The sequence below is a fragment of the Humulus lupulus genome, chromosome 7 (assembly GCF_963169125.1).
Source record: "Humulus lupulus chromosome 7, drHumLupu1.1, whole genome shotgun sequence".
In the NCBI taxonomy this organism is placed as follows: Eukaryota; Viridiplantae; Streptophyta; class Magnoliopsida; order Rosales; family Cannabaceae; genus Humulus; species Humulus lupulus.
In genome coordinates, this window is record NC_084799.1 from 33087630 (window position 1) to 33105321 (window position 17692).

Here is a 17692-nt window from a genome sequence, read left to right on the forward strand (position 1 = left end):
TAAACTTTCCAAATGTGTATGTAGATATCTTAAATGTGTAGATATCAAAAACATATTCAAATTTTAAAAAAAAATCACCTCAAACGAACATCCAAGTGAAAAGTTAAGCATTTTCAATGAATTGCATCAAGGTGCATCGAGGTGTATCGAGGTGCATCGAGGCTTAGCTCGATGGGGCCTTAAATACATGATTTTCATGATAAAACTCGAAACACATTGATGTACCTCGATGTCCAGCTCAATGGGCCCTTAAAAATCATGATTTTCATGAAGAAAAAAAATGATATGTCTCGATGAAATTTGATGCACCTCGATACACATTGATGCACCTGGATGAAACTCGATGCAATCAATTAAAAATGAATAACTTTTCACTTTGGTGTCCGTTTGAAGTGATTTTTTTTAGATCTACACATTTGAGAAGTTTAAAGCTTGAAAACACCCCAAAGTTTAAAATAATATCCCAATTTTTACGAAGTTGGGTATGGTTTTAACATTTAAACTTCCCAAATGTGTATGTATACTTCTTAAATGTGTAGATCTCGAAAAAAAATAATCATATTAAAAAAAACTACCTCAAACAGACACTCAAGTGAAAAGTTATGAATTTTTAATGAATTGCATTGAGTTTCATCAAGATGCGTCAAATTTCATCGAGAAATATCATTTTTTCATTAAAATCATGATTTTTAAGGACCCATCGAGCTGGGTATCGAGGTGCATCAAGGTGCAATGAGTTTTATGCAAAATTTTACGTTTTAGATCTGAAAAATAAAATAAAAATCTAGAAATTTTTTTGCAAAAAAACTAAAAAAATCATGACTGGATCTCTTGGAAATGCATAAATTGGTGTCTTAATTGAACTTTTAGTGGATTTAAGTTTTAAATTATCATCATGGGGTATTTTTTTTAGTCTCCATGGATAATTTAAGAGAAAAAATAAAAATGGAGAATGGTGTCGAAGTTCTGGATGTTTTTTTCAAAGAAATTTGGTGGTGATGATGGTGTGGTGGTGGCTACCGTGGCTCTCCCAAGAGAAAGAGAGAGTGAACTAAGAGAGAGATGGAGAAGAGAAAAGATAGAGGAAGGGGTGTAGGAAATACATAATATATGATCTTTGTTTATTTTCATGCAACTTACATATTATCAAACAAACATGCAAATTCTTAGAACATGCTCCTATAAAATTGATACAAATACAAGGTAAAGTAAAAACTTACATTACGCAACGGAACTGAAACAACTTCTTCCTTCAATCTCTCTAACCATATTCCTTTCTGTAGCATAGTATTATCAAGAGATTGAACTACATCAGCAATACAATATTCCTCACCAAGCCTTTGATCAACTAGAACTAGTGTGGGCTAGTTCTCAACACATGAGATAGAGAAGAAGAAGAAGAAGAAGAAGAAAGTGAGTGGCTAAGAAAGGATTAGACTATCTAGGTTTTTACTTACCCTATGAATCAACTGAGACTAACTTGTGTAAACCCTAGATATCATATTCCTTATATAGGTAACTTAATGGGCTTTATTTAAACTTAAATTTAAATTTAAATTAATTAAAATTAATAAACAAAAAATAAAAGTCTTAGGCTCCCAAAAATAGACTTTGGCCCAATCTTTTTTTTTAATTTAAATCACAATTGGGCCTAAATTCAAAATATATATTTTTTTAATTAATGAATTAAATCCTTATTCAAATTAACTAATTATAATTTGAAACTTGATTTAATATTATTTATTTATATTGACACCAATTTATCAATATTAATAAATTTACCCAAAGATTCTCTTTTATTCTCTAAATCTCATATCTCTGTAAATTTTCCAAAATTGACCTAGTCAACTTTAAAAATCCTAATTGATAATTAAATCAATTAATTGAGACATTCTAGATAATTTACTCAAAGGTGATGCCGAGACCATGGATCCATGAAATCAAGCTCCTATAAGTTACCGTGAATTTATTTACAAATAATTTCACTACCTTATTAATTCCTCGTGACTCCACTATAGACTCGAAATTGAACTCTTGAATTCATAGAACGTATTTTCCAAACCATAAATACATTATCCATTGTTATAACCATTACAGTCAGTCAAACATCTATCGATGACTTACTAACGAGCTCGATGCAAATCACTGTTTTACCCCTCATTAGTATTTTATCCTTAACTTCCACTAAGATCCGTATAAATGATATTTTCGTGAATTTAATCACATAAATTATATCTCAATCATTTAACATTTTGAACAAAGCAATTAAGGAAATCATATTTTCACTTCTCATACAGAAGTTATAGATTTCATATCTATGAATAATACTTCTACTCAATTACACTACTAAATCTCTAAGATGTAAGTATGGGCTAAACTGTAGGGTAAGCTGGTAACGAACAAGTCAAAAGATTTAAATAATATAATTAGCAAAATATTATCACTCAGAATTAAGATCGACTTAACCTATGATCAATGTTGTGACATTGATTAGATTCGATAACAACGATACTTATTTATCAATCAATATTCAATATCGATCCTAGTCCGATGTACCCATATACATCCGATCTTATCTACTTGGTCAATGCCTTGGATAAGACATCACACCCCGAATGTGTAAGTAGATCATATCGTAGATTACCAGATCAGTGAAAATCCAATGCGGTGACTTAATCTTAGGACATGTTCTTTTGAACATATAATTACAACTATAATCCACTGTGACCTAGTCACTATAATTGTAACTATCCATGTGTTCGGGATTTTATAAATGTTTGTATTATTTCAACAATCATGTAATAAAAAAAGCAAGCAATACGGTTGTCAAACTAAATGAATTCTACTACTATTATTGACAATATAAAATCGAGTTACATGTTCAACATGGTTTTATAAGGGCATAAAAGCCAACAAGGGTGGTCTAAAAATGTAGAAGGGGCATTTTTGGAAGCTAAGCAAATAATAGCATTATTTTGTAATGTTAGAATAGGGTGACACTTTTTGGATTTAAGAATCCACAATATGAATAAAAACTCAAATTTCCTTTCAATTTTTCGATAGAAACATAATTAACAACGTTATCCATTTGCTATATATATATGTGGAAGACTTCTCCATGGTTACTACCCATAAATGGGTACTAACAATTATGATGATGTGGCAACATAGTGACTTGGTATAGCAAGTCACCAATAGGTAAATATTTTTTTCTACATTAATTTCGAATTTTGTTATTTTTTGCCATAATTAATTACAACCAATGAGAGACACTATAGAAATTGACATGCATTTGAAAAATGAAAAGTTTACAATATTATATTTTCATAATAAATACACGTTTTTCATCAGGTGACCCTTCCAAAAATTTGAAAAAATCAAAATTTATTTTTAGATTAACAACTATAAATATGAATCATTGATCTTAATCCAATGGTTAATATTAAAGTAACTATCCATGAGTAGTATCCATTAAGAGTGCACCCATATATATATTGTTATCCAAAAAATTAGCATTGATGACGTGGCAAGTGATCCCTGGACACGTGGCTGACACCTGGAAAAGTTCTGCTAAAGTATCGACCAGAAGACGCATTAGGAGCAGTAAGCAGCCTAGTCTTACCTGCGACCAGTCTGGTCGATAGTTCCGCATACAAAGCAACACTAATGAGAAGATCTTTGTAAATCCCAAATTTAACTCACGCAATCTCCTGAGTATCCGATTATTCAGGAAAGAATATCTGTAACAATCTTTTGTAATCCCCCTTGAGCCTATAAATAGCAAGAGATAGCTCAAGGAAGGGACTTTTGGCTTTTGAATCATTAGAGACCATAGTAATTCTCCTAGTGAAATTGTATTGTTCTTGAGAGGTTAGTGAAACTCATTGAACCCTTGTTCTTTGATCACTCCTTTGGTTCTCATATCAATAACAATCTAAGTGGACGTAGGTTATTACCAGATCCTGGGGCCGAACCACTATAAAAATATCGTGTTGTTATTATTTTTCGTCATTACGTTCTTCTCTACACATTCATTCATATCAAGCATATTCTGACTCCGTGTCAGTTGGCCAAATCCTGGGTCAACATTCTGGTGCTCTCGTTGAGAGCTTGATTAATCATTGCTGAGAAAACTAATGGCGAAAACTGGAAGGAAAGCTGGACAGGCGGCCGCTGCTGTGCCATCAAATCCACCTCCTCCTCCCCCTGCAAGCGTGGTGGAGGATGAGCCACATCTGGACTTTGAGGAGGAAGAAATGGATGATGCAATGCTGAAGAGTACCCTGGGCGCATTGCAGGAAGAGCTGGCTAACCTGAGAGCCAGTCAGGAGACTGCTGCCAGAGTTGTGGCACGGTAGCAGCAGAAGATTGAACGGCAACGCGCGGAACTAAGCGAAAGGCAGGCGGAGATGGACTGCCACCAGAGTGAATCCATGGCAGCCCTCGAGGCGGCCTTGCAGCTGGCAAGGAGTCAGGCCGCACCTGTTTTGCAACCTGACCAACCTGCGAATGGGCCACCCCAAAGGGGTCCTAATCCAAGCCCACCGATCCAGCCTTCAAGTCCACAGAGGCCCGAGCAGCCTCAAGCGCCCCATGACGACGTCCCGCTGGACCCTGAGGCGCAACCACCATCCCAAGCTGCTCGGGGTATTCCCCCGCAACAGAGGCAGAATAGGGCCGAGCATCAGCCTCGCAGTCCTAGGCGCCGTAGGGATGATGGGCCATGTAATGCCCCGAATTTCCTAATAAGGTCTGGGACCTTGATTAGGAGGCCGGGAGGGCCATAATTTATTTATTATAATATTTAATGATTATATGCATGTTTACGTGAATTATATTATTATAAGATGGTGAATGCATGCATATGGGCTCATATGTTAATTATGAGGGTAATTTGGTAATTCGGCCACTGTGGGCGTAATTGTATATTTTGGGTGCATGATTGTGATTGACTAATATAGCCACATTATAAGGTGGATTGGTTCGAGCTTTTCGACATGAGACGATCATGAGATGTAAGTGTTCGGTCTAGTCATAACGGGTTTAAGTTCGGGGCTCGGGGTGAGTCTCGGGGTGGATTTAATGATTAGGGCATTACCGGGAATTAAAGGGATAATGGGATATGATTTATTGGTATTTGGGAATATTGAGAATAGCGGGAATTGGAGAGCGTTAATTATGATTAACGGTATGGGTTGTAAAGGACGATTTTACCCTTGGGAGTGCTTAGAAGCCTTTAAATGACCTAGGGGCATTTAGGTCATTTGGATTTGATATACATGAGGTTTAGTAGGCTGTAGATTGATATTTAAAAAAAAAAAAACAGAGCCTATCCTCTCTTTCTCTCTTCCATCCCGTACAAGCTTTCTCCCTCACCTTTCTTTGAGTTTTGAGAGCTCAAATGGAGGTGTTGAGCTAGGGGATTAAAGGTGGCAGCTAGGGAACCTGTAACAATCATCAAAGGGGATTCAAAGCTGTGTTTGAGGTGAGTTTTAGCCTTTGAACTCAGGTGATACTCTGTTTTCTTCTTTGGTTTTGCAGCTTTGATTTCTTGTTGGAAGTTTGGATTCAAAGGGGTTTTGATGGGTGGTTAGATTGGGTTTTGATGAGGGGAGGTTATGGGTGGTGTCTAGAGGTTTGAATGAGTGTTTGGAAGGGGTTTTGGGCTAATTTGAGGGGCTGGCTCTAAGGGAAAACGCAGGGGCAAATTCTGAGTTCGCGTGCTGGTTTTTGCCTGGTCTGGGCTGGGTGCCGCGGCACAGCTTTAGCGTGCCGCGGCCCATGCGCGTGATGAAAATGGGGGCCTCTCTGTTTGGGGGCGTGCCGCGGCACAGCTTTTTGGGGCCGCGGCCCTTAAGGCCAATTTTGCTGAAAAGTGGTTTTTAGCTTAGGGATTCAAACCATAGGCCTCGGGGTTGGACCTAGTACCCGGTTGGGTAGTATTTGAGGTCTCGGGGGCTGGGATTTGGTTTGGGAACCCTCAGTTATCATTTTTATTAATGATACCTTATATTTGGTTATGACTAGGTGACCGCCAAAGGACTAAAAGTTGATTGTTCTCAATGGTCGTTCTTTTAATCGTTCTAGCTCGGCTTTGAGGTAAGAAAACTGCACCCTGTGTATATGGGACATGCATGGTTATTATTGGTGCATGTCGGTTGATTAATATGTATGACATGCATGGTTATTATGATGCATGTTGGTTGATTATTATGTATGACATGCATGGCTATTCTTGATGCATGTTGATTGACTGTTAAATGTGACATGCATGGCTGTTATTGGTGCATGTTGGATTACTGGATATATTGCATATGATGCATGAGAAACATGTGATTAGGACATGCTTTGTATACTGGGTGTGATATCGTTCAGAGCTTGAGCCTCTGTGTTTATGCATAGTCCTAATTGTACTAATACCTGTTAAGTAAGCATGCTGAATACCTTGTTTATGGATAATAGACATGTGATATATGTTTGGTGGCATGGCTTACCTGTGTATGGCGCTGACTATTTAGTCAGAATCGACAATGGTGTCAGATCCGTCTGTGAAGCTGTGACTTATTAGTTAAGTTCACCACGGGCTGGGCACTGGTCGTGTTTCACCGACTCAAGAGTCAGAGGTGGCAGTGCGTTGTGAACGCCGGGCCAAATAAAGATTGGATCCAATCAAGGTCGGCATTGAATGACTCATATGGGGTATTAATGCTGGACCGACCGGAAGGTCAAAGAGAACTATAAGCGCTTGCCTGGTCTACGACCAGATGACTATAGCCAAGGTATATGACCCCGGTGACCGTTTGTCACATGGTTAAGGGACGTTGTCCATAGTTTCGACTCTAGAGTCGTGAGGAAGGTTATGTTGGTGACTAATCACCATGCACCTGTCCTAATCAAACTTATGAAAGGATCACTTGTCAGTTAAGCCCTGGTGACCCTATCGTCACATGGCTAGAAGGAGCGATGCTCATTATTGTGACTTTTGGCTATTGTCACCTATTTGCTTGGACTGATAGTCCTGAATGGTTACTATGGTTATTGTTGATGTTATATCATGATATATTACGTTTTCTTGCTGGGCTTCGGTTCACGGGTGCTACGTGGTGCAGGTAAAGGCAAGAGGAAGTTGGACCATCCTTGAGTTGGAGAGCTTAGGTGATGACGTGTACATATGCAGCTGCTCGTCCGCCACGGCCGAGGTTTAAAGTGGAACTAGGGTTGAACCCTGTTTTGCCGCTTAGAACGGCCTGTTGTATATATTTTCTGTAATAAACTCTGAAACTTTATTTTCGAGATCCCAATGTGTATATATTAAACGTTCTAGTGAAACGTTACAACTTATCCAAAATGTTTAATCCCTAAATCGCTAATCATACTTAGTTCACAATTTTGGCCAAATGACTCGATTAGCGAGTTTAGCACTGTTTACAAGGCACACCGTAACAGTCCCTGGAGTTGGGGCGTTACAGGCCAAACCTACCGAACAGAGGTCAGTACCCTCCTGGTAACAGGAAGGACTCAGAGTTAGGTTCTGCGGTCCGGGGTCCCCCACGGCATGATGACGCACGGGGACACCACGACCAGCGCAGGCCGCCCTCTAGCGCTCGGGACGTTTCAGCCAGGAATGGAAATCGAGGGAACATTCGATCCCACCATAGCCAGTCGAGGTTCAGAGATGGCCATGGATATAATGAGGCTGACTCAGGCAAGGGGAATGCTGGCCGAAGGAATGAAGTAAGAGGTAAAGGCAGGAGCCAGGTACCTCAAGATGACCAACCCAATAGATGGGATGCCGGGGGACAGCCCAAACAAAATAATGTCTTCAACAGTCTCGGGGGTAGCGAGCAGCGGAGAAGAGATGAGGATTTGCGTGACGTACTCAACGATCGTCGTGAGCGGCATGGTGAGAACGTCCCCCCGCCAATAGAGGCCACAGCGATTCCTGCCGCTGTACAGGCCTAGATAGACGCCCTCAACCAGGCAGTGCAACAGCTGGTCGGGGGAAGGACATCTTACATCGACCACGATAGGAGGAAAGGCACTCCTTTCGTACAGAGGATAGCTAATGCCGAAACTCCAAGCAAGTTCAAAATGCCTACACTCCCAAACTTTGACGGGTATGGAGACCCAGTGTCTCATGTCAACAAGTTTGAAATTCAAATGGACATTCAGAAAGTGTCCGAAGACGCTCGGTGCAGGATCTTCCCTGCAACACTTTCTGAAGCTGCGCAGGAATGGTTTTTTAAGTTCCCTCCTGCAAGCATAGTCTCTTGGGAAATGTTCGTAAGGGAGTTTTACGGACAGTTCTATGCAGGTCGTGTACATCCAACCGAAGCAAACCAGCTGGTCGAAATTCACCAGCAGGATGGGGAGTCAGTAAAGGACTACATCCAACGCTTTATGCGAGCGGCGACTGGAGCAAAAACGGTGGGGGACGAAGGAAAAATGATGGCCATTACCGCAGGGGTAAAACGCCGTTCTCCCCTCTGGAAAAGTCTCCAAAAGGAAGGAGTGAGAACTACCCAAGAATTTTTAGACCGAGCTGATCGCTACATCAAGCTCGAAGAAGCCATTGTTGATGATGGAAAGCCCTCAAGCAAGGATAAGAAGGCTTCCGAACCCGCCAAAGCCGCCAATGGTTCCAAACCCAATGGCAACGGCAAAGGCAACGAAAACGGTAACGGCAATGGCAAGAATGGTGGAAAACGGCCGTATAACGAGCCTTCCACCTCCGACAACAAACGAGCCAAGGGTAATCGTTATGAACCTCAGTTCACTAACTACACTGCCCTCATTGAGTCTCGGGGAGAGGTTTATCAGGCCACAAGTTCTAGTGCCTTACAAAAAACGTGACCCCATTCGGAAGGATATTTCGAAGAGAGACACTACCAAGTTCTGTCGTTATCATAACGACTACGGACATGACACAAATGAATGCAACCAGTTGAAAGACGAAATCGAGTTCCTTATTAGACAAGGACACTTGAGAAGATACGTACGGGCCTCGGGAAATTCCCAACGAGAAGCTCCGGGTGGCAACGAGCAAGCGCCCACACGCCAACACTCGCCACCCTTACAGCCTGCCCCCGTGACTGGCACACTCTTAACCATCTGTGGAGGCCCGCACCTCGCGGGAAATAGCGGAAAGGCCAGGGAACGATATGCTCAGACTCTGCGCCATGACCAGGACATCGAGATGATGACTGTGGAGGACTGTGCACCAAAAAAGGCTCGATCAGAGGAAGGTGAGATAACCTTCTCTGATGGCGACGCCCAACACGTCAGGTTCCCACATTCCGATCCGCTGGTCGTAGACATCCAGATGGCCAACATGATGGTGAAGAGAGTAATGGTCGATACAAGAAGTTCAGTGAATATCCTGTATAAATCAACACTGGAACGCATGAAATTGTACGTTAAGGACTTGGAGTCCTGCAACCAAACGATATACGGCTTCTCTGGAGAAGGACTCGCCCCCGCCGGATTGATCAAACTCCCAGTAACGAAGGGTACAGCGCCTGCAACAAGGACATTACTCGCCACCTTTGTAGTGGTCGATTGTCCCTCGGCGTACAATGCCGTTATTGGAAGGCCCGTAATGGTTGACCTGCGGGCCGTCATCTCTATGTGGCACTTGGCCATGAAGTTCCCAACAGACGCGGGGGTAGGACGCGTGTTGGGAAACCAGAGGGAAGCCAGGGAGTGCTACAACGCCTCAACCACAAAGGCGAGGAGTGGAACGTCGAAGAGCGCTACTTCAAATAGGTCGCAGATAGCAGTTGATACACAAGCCCAATCCGGTGATGAAGTCACCAAATAGGGTGTTGCCCAAAGTGACGATAGAGATTTGGATCCTCGCTTTGGGGATTTTGAAGAGAATGTTGGACCCGTCGAGGACCTGGAGGAGGTCCAACTCGACAAAGAAGACCCGACCAGAGTCGTAAAAGTTGGGAAAAACTTAGAGCCTACCACGAAGAACGCACTGGTAGAATTTTTACGAAAGAACTAGGAGGTTTTCGCCTGGTCGCATAAAGACATGGCTGGGATAGATCCCGCAGTTATCAGCCATGTCCTGAATATAGACAAGACCTTTCCACCCGTGCAACAAAAGAGAAGGCTGCTCGATAAAGATCGATCAAGAGCCTTAAAAGAAGAATTCGAGAGACTAAAGGAGAATGGGTTCATAAGGGTGGCATTTTATCCATCGTGGGTCTCCAATCCAGTGCTGGTTCCCAAGCCTAACGGCAAGTGGCGGACCTGTGTGGATTTTACAAACCTCAATAAAGCCTGCCCAAAAGACTGCTTCCCACTCCCAAGAATCGACCAACTAGTCGATGCAACTGCAGGACACGAGATCCTCTCGTTCATGGATGCATATTCGGGCTACAACCAGATTAGCATGCACCCCCCTAACGAGGATCACACCAGCTTTCGGACTGATACAGGCTTATACTGTTACAAAGTGATGCCCTTCGGACTGAAAAACGCAGGTGCGACTTACCAACGGCTAGTCAACCACATGTTTAAGGAACTAATCGGAGTAAACATGGAGGTATACGTGGACGACATGCTGGTAAAGTCTAAGAGGGAAGAAGGACATGTGGGGATTTACAAGAGTGCTTTAGTGTATTGAACAAATACCAGATGAAGTTAAACCCCCTCAAATGTTCCTTCGGAGTTGGATCAGGGAAGTTTTTGGGGTTCATTTTAAATTCAAGAGGAATCGAGGCCAACCCTGACAAGATAAAAGCCCTGATCGACATGAAGTCGCCAGAAAGGATCAAGAATGTACAAAGTTTAACCGGAAGAATCGCAGCCCTAAGTAGATTCATTTCAAAATCAACAGACAAGTGTGTCCCTTTTTTCAATCTACTTAGAGGAAATAAGAAGTTTGAATGGACGGGAGACTGCGAGCAAGCATTCCAGGCCTTGAAAGCCCATATGGCACAGCCTCCCATCTTATCAAAGCCAATTGAAGGAGAAAATTTGTTTATTTACCTGGCGATTACTGGAGTTGCTGCTAGCGCGGTACTAGTGCGAGAGGAGGAAGGCATACAAAAGGCAGTCTACTATGTTAGCAAAAGGTTGATCGGGGCAGAATTAAGATATCCACCAATCGAGAGGCTAGCATATTGCTTAATCCTAGCCTCTAGAAAATTGTGCCCCTACTTTCAAGCCCATCCTATTACAGTTCTAACTGACCAGCCCCTTCGGCAAGTCCTCCAAAAACCAGAAGCGGCTGGACGATTATTAAAATGGGCAGTCGAACTGGGGCAGTTCGATATAACCTATTCACCGTGAGCAGCAGTCAAGGGACAAGTCTTGGCCGACCTTATTGCAGAGTTCACCGAACTCCCAGACAACGAGCAGTGCGAACAGCCTGAAGCACCTGAGCCTCAAGACAAAGCTCCTTCGTGGAAGTTATTCACGGATGGTCCTCCAATGAATCCCACGCTGGAGCGGGAGTGATATTGATAACGCCGGAAGGGCATCGATTTCACTGCGCCATCAGGTTCGACTTCACCACGTCAAATAATGAAGCAGAATACGAAGCACTCCTCGCTGGATTGAGGATGGCAAAGGATATGAGCATAAAGACGCTTGATATCTATAGTGACTCACAGCTGGTGGTGAATCAGGTCCTAGGACAATATCAAGCGCGAGGCTTGAAAATGATGGCCTGCTTAAATAAAACAAAAGACCTGCTAGCCCAGTTCACGAAGTACACCCTCCAGCAAATCCCGCGAGATCAGAATTCAAACGCAGATGCCTTAGCCAAACTCGCGAGCGCAAAGGATGCTGACACCTTGAACATTGTGCCAGTAGAAAGACTGAGTAAGCCGAGCATACAAGCAGCTGAATCTAGTATGGAGATACGGATGGAAGATACATGGATGGCACCTTATTTGGAGTATCAGACAAATGGTATGCTACCAACAGATAGAAACAAAGCCAGAACTCTACAAAGGCGAGCTGCTAGGTACATACTGGTCGATGGTGTTATGTACCGAAGAGGATATTCAATGCCACTACTCAGGTGTGTTACACCAGAAAAAGCTAAGGAACTCATGAAAGAGGTGCATGAAGGCTTCTGCGGGGATCACGCTGGGGGGCAGAGTTTGGCAAAGAAGATTCTAAGGCAAGGCTACTTCTGGCCAACTATGAACGAGGATTCGATGGAGTTTGTACGAAGATGTGATAAATGTCAAAGATTCTCCAAGATTCCACGAGCAGCTTCAAACGAATTAAAACAGATGCAAAGTCTGTGGCCTTTTGCAGTATGGGGAATAGATTTGATTGGATCCCTACCTACAGGGAAAGGCGGAGTAAAGTACGCAGTCGTAGCAGTCGATTACTTCACCAAATGGGCCGAAGTTGAACTGCTCGCTACCATCACGACCAAGAAAATCCTTGATTTCGTTATCAAGAACATTGTCTGTCGATATGGTTTTCCTAGGAAGATAGTTTCAGACAACGGAACCCAGTTTGACAGCGACTTATTCACCGATTTCTGTGAAAGACATGGAGTCATTAAAAGCTTTTCTTCAGTTGCACACCCCCAGGCGAATGGGCAGGTCGAAGCCGTGAATAAAACTCTTAAAGACACCCTGAAGAAGAGGCTCGAAGAAGCTAAGGGAGCGTGGCCAGAGCAATTGCCTGAAGTCCTTTGGTCATATAGGACGTCTCACCGAACAGAGATAGGACATACCCCATTTTCCTTAGCCTATGGATATGAAGCGATGTTGCCTGTCGAATTAGATCCCCCCTCACATCGACGTCTAACATACGACCAGGACCAGAACAGCCAACTGATGATGGAATCCCTAGACTCGATTGATGAAATATGGGAGAAGGCTCAACTCCGAGTTGCTGCATACCAACAAAAAGTCGCTCGGTACTTTAACTCCAAAGTTAAAGAAAGAAAATTCAACGTCGGAGACTTGGTGCTACGACGAATTTTCTTAAATACCCGCGACCCTACTGCTGGAGTGCTCGGACCTAATTGGGAAGGACCTTACAAAATTGAAGAAGTCCTTCATCCGGGCACCTACAAACTTGCACGCTTAAACGGAGATCTCGTTCCGCGTTATTGGAATGGAGAACACCTCCGCAAGTATTATCAGTGAACAGTTCTTCTTAAAGGACTGGCTTGTATTAATTTTTCTTTTTACAAGTTTAGCAAAGAGGGTTAGCCACGCTATATGGCTGATCGCTCGTATATGTAAGATTCTATTTCAGAATCACTCGTAAAGACATGTTTAGTCCATTTTTAATACGAGATTATAAGGGACTGTGCGCAGCCAGTCATTCTTGCCAACCTTTTTGAATTTATATTTACAAGTATTTGTTTATTACATGTGTTGTTTTGCTGTATTACAAGTATTATTTTTGCACACGAACAGGAATGCTCGAACAGGTCATGGTCAAGGCAAGTGACCAAGGACCTAAAGCTCCTCGATCACTTGGGGGGCATATAAGGCACATCGATAGCAAAGCATACCATGAGGTATGTAAACACATGAACAAAATGAGTGAAAGCATGCTAAGGTACTTAGAGTATTTTTCAAAATTTATATTTTGTTAAATCATGCCAAAGTACTATGCTAAGTTCGGTCATACGGACAAATGTTATAATAAATGAAAATATTATAGCATCATGCAACCTTTTACACCACAAGCATCACTGCTTGGATGTAACTGTTCAAATAAAAGAAAAAGATTTACTGCCCGTGCAACAAAGTTTAAAATAAAAATATTGTCTTTACATCACGACCCGTGGGTCGTGTAATCAAAAGGAAAGAAAAAATAATGGAAAAGCTCAAGAGGCATTTGGGGCCGGAGGGTCATTAGCAGCATTCTGGTTGACAGCATCCTCAACAACCCCTTCTTCTTCAGCACCAGCCAGACTTGGGGAAGCAGGGATCCTCGCTCTTGCCCCCTCTTCAGCCAATTGGGCAGTGCAGTGAGCCAGCTCGGCAGCCCTTATATCCTCTGAAAGATAGCTGAAGTCGGCTCCCTGATTGTGTTTCCAGAAGTTGTAGAAACATCAGAGCGTCGTCCTCTTATACCTTTCCAGATTTTTGGAGTTGTCGAGCTCCAACTACTTTACTTTGCCCTCGAGAGTGGCGATGGCCTCGTCCTTGGGTTTGAGCACCTCTTCCAATCTTCTGATTTCGCGAAGGTGGGTGCGGCTGGCATCCTGATAATCCTGCCTCGAATTTATCGCAGCTTCCTTCACAGCTTCAGCCTCCGACAACTTTGTCACCGCAGTGTCCCTCTGTTGGACCATCGCCTCCAACTCCTTGGCGTGCCTGGCCTCTGCAGCCGAAAGCTCCTCGGCTGCCTTCACTTGGTACCCCTCAATGGCCTTTGCCCTAGCCTGCTCGATGGTGGCCTAGGTGCGGGTACGAGCAGTGGTGGCGGACAGCAAAGCCTGAAGACAAAGGATAAGAGTTAGAACTTGTGGCAAAGACTAAAAGACTAAGGCCAAAAGGATTAAAGAAGTACTTACGCTAGCTATTTCGTTCAAGGTCCTGTTCAGGATCAGGTCGACCGTCATATTTTCTGCCTCAACCATAGCATCCTTGACGCGGTCATTTTTCCTGATGAACGCAATGCGGTCTTTTGCTACTCGTACGGCACGGCTCGAGAGTTTGGCCCCAAGGGTCTCTTCCCGCCTGTCTTGCTCCCTGCTGGGCGCAGCCGGAGGAGGGATCTTTGGAACGGGAGGAGTCTCTTTCTCGGCAGGGGCCGGAGGATGAATAGTAGTTTGCCCAGCTAGTACGTCCCTGGGAGGGTCCTCTGTTTGACTTTCCTTGGCCGGTCTCTGGCTTGTTTCGCCAGTTTGTCTCTGCAACGACTTCCTGCGGAGCTGAGGAACTTCTTCTTCCTCCTCAGCATTGTATAGATCGAAGACGTTGGGAGTGGCCATATCTGCACACGAGAAAAAGCATGCAAAAGGGTAAAGATAAAAGCAGATGAAGACTATCTATCAAAACGAAAAAAAAAAGGTCACAAAGTTAGTACCCGAGCTACAACTACTGGTCGGTATACTATTGACTCTATTAGTCACACACTCATTATCTGGCATGAAGAACTCTGGCCCTAAATTTGGAGTATATGTAAAGTTGCCCTCCCCGTCAAACAAATGACAGGGAATTGGCAAGCTACTTAAAAGCAAAATAACTTTACCATTTTCATCAGAGGATTCCCCCAGGTCCACAACTGGCTCTTTGGCCTTTTGTTTCCCCTTGCCTTGGGGAGCAGAAGGCCTTTCTGCGGAAGGATTGCCCGTGGGCTCCCTGATTGTAACCCCCGTTGGCCTCCTTCGAGGAGGGGACGCGGGAGGTTGCTGCTCGGGAACCCCCTCGGTAGTGGCATCGTCTACCACGGACCCTCTTGTTTCATGGCGAGGAGCCAGGAGGCCAGACAGCCTCAAGTTTTCATCGGTAACCAGGGACTTGACGCTTTTTTCTACGTCTGTCATCCTGGCCAGTCTATTGAACCTCAACACCATGTCTAGTGTTGGGGTCGGACGTAACCATGGGCCTGAAAGACAGAATACAGTTTGAGAAAAATGAAAGGAGACACCTTGATTAAAAGTATCGACCAGTCAAAGGCAAGCACTTACCTCCTCGAGCGAAGGCCAGGTTGTTGCTGGTTATGTCCGGTGTAAGGAAGTACTCCTTATTGTACTGCCCCACGTTCGATATATGCGTGGTGTCACTCAGGAACGTCCGGTTGGTCTCTTGGTGACAGAAGTGGAAGAAACCCGTTCCATATTGTTGTGGGTTGGATTTAAGGTCAAAAAGATAGTTGACCTCATGAGGGGTAGGTCCTGGCCATTTCTTGAGTTTATACAGGATATAGAGTGCGACCAGCATTCTATATCCGTTTGGAGTAATTTGGAAGGGGGCGACACCGAAATAATTGGCCACCCCCTCATAAAAAGGATGTAGAGGGAGGTAAGCCCCCGCCTCTAAGTGATACCGAGACCAGGCACTATATACGCCCCTAGGGAGGTTAGCCCTCTGGTCTGCGGCAGGAATTGTAATGGAAACCCCTGTAAGAGGGTATTTCCTGAAGTAGTTAGCAACCATCCGCATGGTCACTGAGTTGGTCGGAGAAGTATATCACTCGACATCAGGCAAATTCTGATGGCGAGGGCGGGCCCTGGTTTGGATATCAGGGTCAGGAATAGGATTTTCTCGACCAATGTCCGAGGGAGCCCTAGCCTGCGAATCAGGCTGGGGAGGAGGGTTTGGACTGTTTTCAGACTCAGGTCTTTTCTTGCCTACGGATTTGGAACGGGCCATTTGAGGAGAAGAAGGACGAGGTCTAGTGGAGGATCGTGAGAAGGGAATATCGTGGACTCGGTCGGCCGGTTGTTCTTCACCCTCGACCAGCTAGGCGAGAAGGTCGTCGTCGATGGGCCGTTCACCTCCCCACAAATCTGGCATCAATGTCTGCAAACAGAAGAATGGGGAGGTGAGGATAAGGAATTTTTAAAAGCTTTTTAGAATAACGCTGGTCGAGTATGAAAGCCAAGCTTTTATACAACAGCATTCTAACAAAAAGCTAAATGTTCCATACGAACAGTTTGAAAGACGGATCAAAGGGTGAAAGTAAAAAGTTTTTCAAAAAAGCTTTTTCAACTCCCCTTAGGGCGGGAAAAACCTATTTTCCAACTAGCCTAAAGATCGAATTTTTACTTCGATCTTACGTCCTAAAAGTATGATCCTGACTATTAAACTAACTCGTAACCCTTTTTTGCCTACAAAACATTCTACTCACAAGCATCTCGAACCAGAAACAGATAAACTCATACAGTCAACATACAGAAGCATGCACCACGAAAATTTGAAGCATAAGAATTCGAAAACTTACCAAGAAAATGATCGTGGAGATGGAAAAATGGGCCTTCGGAGATCAAGGAACTCTCGGTCTGAGCCTTGGAAGTAGAGAAGAAACAGTCTCCGGGGACGATTAAAGCTCTGGCTTTTAGGGTTTCTTGTGAAGACAATGGCGTGCGTAAAAAGAAAAGGAAGATTTCGAAGGTACTATATAAGTTTGTCTGAGGCATTAAAAAGGTGTAATCATCAGTTTCCCTTTTTCGAAGTATGGGGAAGCGGAATGGCCGTCGAATTATTTCTGGGGAACCGAAAAGACGTGATTAGACGGAAGCAGGTTACTTTTTCCAAGAACACACGAAGGGTTTTGACACGTAAGGCGGGGTTACCGAAGAGTCGCTCGTTCAAAAGTTTATTTATTGCTCATGATAAATAAACTTGGGGGCAAATGTTATCCAAAAAATTAGCATTGATGACGTGACAAGTGATCCCTGGACATGTGGCTGACACCTGAAAAAGTTCTGCTAAAGTATCGACCAGAAGACGCATTAGGAGCAGTAAGCAGCCTAGTCTTACCTGCGACCAGTCTGGTCGATAGTTCCGCATACAAAGCAACATTAATGAGAAGATCTTTGTAAATCCCGAATTTAACTCACGCAATCTCCTGAGTATCTGATTATTCAGGAAAGAATATCTGTAACAATCTTTTGTAATCCCCCTTGAGCCTATAAATAGCAAGAGATAGCTCAAGGAATGGACTTTTGGCTTTTGAATCATTAGAGACCATAATAATTCTCCTAGTGAAATTGTATTGTTCTTGAGAGGTTAGTGAAACTCATTGA